This window comes from Arachis hypogaea, chromosome 12 (assembly GCF_003086295.3).
Source record: "Arachis hypogaea cultivar Tifrunner chromosome 12, arahy.Tifrunner.gnm2.J5K5, whole genome shotgun sequence".
NCBI lineage: Eukaryota > Viridiplantae > Streptophyta > Magnoliopsida > Fabales > Fabaceae > Arachis > Arachis hypogaea.
In genome coordinates, this window is record NC_092047.1 from 47,370,382 (window position 1) to 47,375,007 (window position 4,626).

The window sequence follows — 4,626 nt, forward strand, 5'->3', positions numbered from 1 at the left end:
GAAAAAAAAGGAGACATGGCCGAACCCAATAACAATGGTGGAGATGCAAGGAAGATTCTTGGTAACTTTATTGCACCTTCTTCTAACTTCTATGGAAGAAGCATCTCAATTCCTGCCATTGGAGCAAACAACTTTGATCTTAAGGCTCAATTAGTTTCTCTAATGCAACAGAATTGCAAGTTTCATGGACTTCCATTGGAAGATCCTCATCAGTTCTTAGCTGAATTCTTGCAAATCTGTGACATTGTCAAGACCAATGGAGTTGATCCTGAGGTCTACAGGCTTATGCTTTTCCCTTTTGCTGTAAGAGAGAGAGCTAGAACATGGTTGGATTCAGAACCTAAGGAAAGCCTGAACTCTTGGAAAAAGCTGGTCAGTGCTTTCCTGGCTAAATTCTTTCCACCTCAAAAGATGAGCAAGCTTAGAGTGGAAATCCAAACCTTCAGACAGAAGGAAGGTGAGTCCCTCTATGAAGCTTGGGAAAGATATAAGCAATTGATCAAAAGGTGTCCTACTGACATGCTTCCAGAATGGAGCATCATATGTATATTCTATGATGGTCTGTCTGAGTTGTCAAAAATGTCATTGGACCATTCTGCAGGAGGATCTCTTCATCTGAAAACCCCTGCAGAAGCTCAGGAACTTATTGAAATGGTTGCAAATAGCCAGTTCATGTACACCTCTAAGAGGAATCCTGTGAACAATAGGATGCCTCAGAAGAAGAGAGTTCTTGAAATTGATACTCTGAATGCCATATTAGCTCAGAACAAAATATTGACTCAGCAAGTCAATATGATTTCTCAGAGTTTGAATGGATTGCAAGCTGCATCCAACAGTACTAAAGAAGCATCTTTTGAAGAAGAAGCTTATGATCCAGAGAACCCTACAATGGCAGAGGTGAATTACATGGGAGAACCCTATGGAAACACCTATAATCTTTTATGGAGAAATCATCCAAATTTCTCATGGAAGGACCAACAGAAGCCTCAACAAGGCTTCAATAATAATGGTAGAAGAAATAGGTTTAGCAATAGCAAGCCTTTTCTATCATCTTCTTAGCAACAGACAGAGAATTCTGAACAGAGCCATTCTGGCCTGGCAACCATAGTTTCTGATCTATCCAAGACCACACTAAGTTTTATGAATGAAACAAGGTCCTCCATTAGAAATTTGGAGGCACAGGCGGGTCAGCTGAGTAAGAAGATTATTGAAACTCCTCCCAGTACTCTCCCAAGCAATACAGAAGAAAATCCCAAGAGAGAGTGCAAGGCCATAACCATGACCAACATGGCCGAACCTGGAGAGAGTGAGGAGGACGTGAGTCCCAGTGAGAAAAGCCTCATGAGACGTCCTCTGGACAGAAAGGAGTTTCCCTTTGAGGAACCAAAGGAATCTGAGGCTCATACAGAGACCATAGAGATTCCATTGAACTTTCTTCTGCCATTCATGAGCTCTGATGAATATTCTTCCTCTGAAGAGGATGAAGACATCACTGAAGAGCAAGTTGCCAAGTATCTAGGAGCAATCATGAAGCTGAATGCCAAGTTGTTTGGTAATGAGACTTGGGAGGATGAACCCCCCTTGTTCACCAATGAACTGAGTGCATTAATGAGGCAGACATTATCTCAGAAGAAACCGGATCCCTGAAAATTCTTCATACCTTGTACCATAGGCACCATGACCTTTGAAAAGGCTCTGTGTGACCTGGGGTCAGGGATAAACCTCATGCCATTCTCTGTAATGGAGAAACTGAGAATCTTTGAGGTACAAGCTACAAGAATCTCACTAGAGATGGCAGATAAATCAATGAAACATAGGCTTATGGACTAGTAGAGGACGTGCTAGTAAAGGTTGAAGGCCTTTACACCCCTGCTGATTTCATAATCCTAGACACTGGGAAGGATAAGGATGAATTCATCACCCTTGGCAGACCCTTCCTAGCCACAGCAAAATCTGTGATTGATGTTGATAGAGGAGAGTTGGTCCTTAAGTTGAATGAGGACTACCTTGTATTCAAGACTCAATGTTCTCCTTCTGTAACCATGGAGAGGAAGCATGAAAAGCTTCTCTCAATACAGAGTCAAACAAAACCCCCACATTCAAACTCTAAGTTTGATGTTGGGAGGCCACAACCAAACTCTAAGTTTGGTGTTGAGAGGCCACAACCAAACTCTAAGTTTGGTGTTGAGAGGCCCCAACCCTGCTATGATTATCTGTGAGGCTCCATGAGAGCTCACTGTCAAGCTATTGACATTAAAGAAGCGCTTATTGGGAGGTAACCCAATGTTATTTAATTATATCTATTTATTTTCCATTGTTATTTTATGTTTTCTATAGGTTGATGATCATGTGAAGTCACAAAAACAACTGAAAAAACAAAAACAGAATGAAAAACAGCGTTAAAAATAGCACACCCTGGAGGATAAGCTTACTGGCGTTTAAACGCTAGTAAGAAGCATCAGATTGGCATTTAACGCTAGAAAGAAGCATCAAGCTGGCGTTAAACGCCAGAAACAGGCTACAGTTTGGCGTTAAACGCCAAAAATAGGCTACAGCTTGGCGTTTAACGCCAGAAACAAGCAGCAGTCTGGCGTTAAACGCTAGGATTGCACTCTAAGCGCATTTACACGCCTAAATGGAGCAGGGATGCTAAGTTCTTGACCCCTCAGGATCTGTGGACCCTACAGGATCCCCACCTACCCCACCTCTCTCTCTTTCTCCCCCACCTTTTTGTAACACTCTTTCCCTAATACCTTTCACCAATCACCTCCATCACCCTTACCCATCACCTCTTCACCAATCACATCCAACCACTCTTCCCCAAAAACCCCACCTACCTCCAAATTCAAAATCCTTTCCCTCCCAAACCCAATCCTAATAAACGAAACCTAACCCTCCCCCCACCCCAATATAAACCCCTCACCAATCCTTCATTTCCACACATTACAACCACTACTTCTACCCCTTGGCTGAACCACATATCTCCCTCCATCTCCTCCATTTTCTTCTTCTTCTACTACTTTCTTTCTTCTTTTGCTCGAGAACGAGCAAACCTTTTAAGTTTAGTGTGGTAAAAGCATTGCTTTTTATTTTTCCATAACCATTAATGGTACCTAAGGCTAGAGAAACCTCAAGAAAGAGGAAAGGGAAGGCAATTGCTTCTAACTCTGAGTCATGGGAGATGGAAAGATTCATCTCAAAGGTCCATCAAGACCACTTCTATGAAGTTGTGGCCAAGAAAAAGGTGATCCCTGAGGTCCCTTTTAAGCTCAAAAAGGGCAAATATCCAGAGATCCGACAAGAGATTAGAAGAAGAGGATGGGAAGTTCTCTCCAGTCATATTTAACAAGTCGGAATCTTAATGGTTCAAGAGTTCTATGTAAACGCATAGATCACTAGGAACCATGATCCAAGTATAAACCCAAACCCCAAGAATTGGCTTACAATGGTTCGGGGGAAATACTTAGATTTCAGTCTGGAAAATGTAAGGTTGGCATTCAACTTGCCAATGATGCAAAAAAATGCACGCCCCTACACTAGAAGGGTCAACTTTGATCAAAGGTTGGACCAAGTCCTCATGGACATATGTATGGAAGGAGCTCAATGGAAAATTGACTCAAGAGACAAGCCGGTTCAATTGAGAAGGCATGACCTTAAGCCTGTGGCTAGAGGATGGTTGGAGTTCATCCAACGCTCTATCATTCCTACTAGCAACCGGTTTGAAGTTACTATAGACCGAGCTATCATGATCCATAGCATCATGAATGGAGAGGAAGTAGAAGTTCATGAGATTATATCTTAAGAACTCTACAAGGTGGCTGACAAGTCTTCTACTTTGGCAAGGTTAGCCTTTCCTCACCTCATTTGTCACCTCTGCAATTCAGCTGGAGTTGTCATAGAGGAAGACATCCTCATTGAAGAGAACAATCCCATCACCAAAAAGAGGATGGAGCAAACAAGAGAGCTCACTCATGGAACTCAACAAGAGCATGAGGAAGTTCCTCATCATGAAATCCCTGAGATTCCTTAAGGGATGTACTTTCTTCCACAAAACTATTGGGAGAAAATTAACACCTCCCTAGGAGAATTAAGTTCCAACATGGGATAACTAAGGGTGAGCACCAAGAGCATTCCATCCTCCTCCATGAAATTAGAGAAGATCAAAGAGTCATGAGGGAGGAGCAACAAAGGCAAGGAAGAGACATAGAGGAACTCAAGCGTTCCATTGGATCTTCAAGAGGAAGAACTAGTCGCCATCACTAAGGTGGACCCATTCCTTAATCACCTTGCTCTTATTTTTTTGTTTTTAAAAAATTATGCTTTATGTTTTATTTATGTTTGTGTCTTATTACATGATCACTAGTGTCTAAGTGTCTATGTTTTAAAGCTATGAATGTTTTATGAATCTATCACCTTTCTTAAATGAAAAATGTTTTTAATCACAAAAGAACAAGAAGTACATGATTTCGAATTCATCCTTGAAATTAGTTTAATTATTTTGATGTGGTGACAATACTTTTTGTTTTCTGAATGAATGCTTGAACAGTACATATTTTTGAATTTGTTGTTTATGAATGTTAAAATTGTTGGCTCTTAAAAGAATGATGAAAAGGAGAAATATTATTT

The 4,626-nt window shown here is 41.1% G+C and overlaps 1 non-coding gene across 1 annotated transcript; it reads right to left on the reverse strand.

The window, feature by feature from the left end:
* Positions 1-417: 417 nt before the first annotated feature.
* Positions 418-525, reverse strand: LOC112731095 (small nucleolar RNA R71). Its single transcript, XR_003166887.1, has one exon. It is a non-coding gene; the product is annotated as a small nucleolar RNA R71 (small nucleolar RNA).
* Between the last annotated feature and the right edge of the window lie 4,101 nt (positions 526-4,626).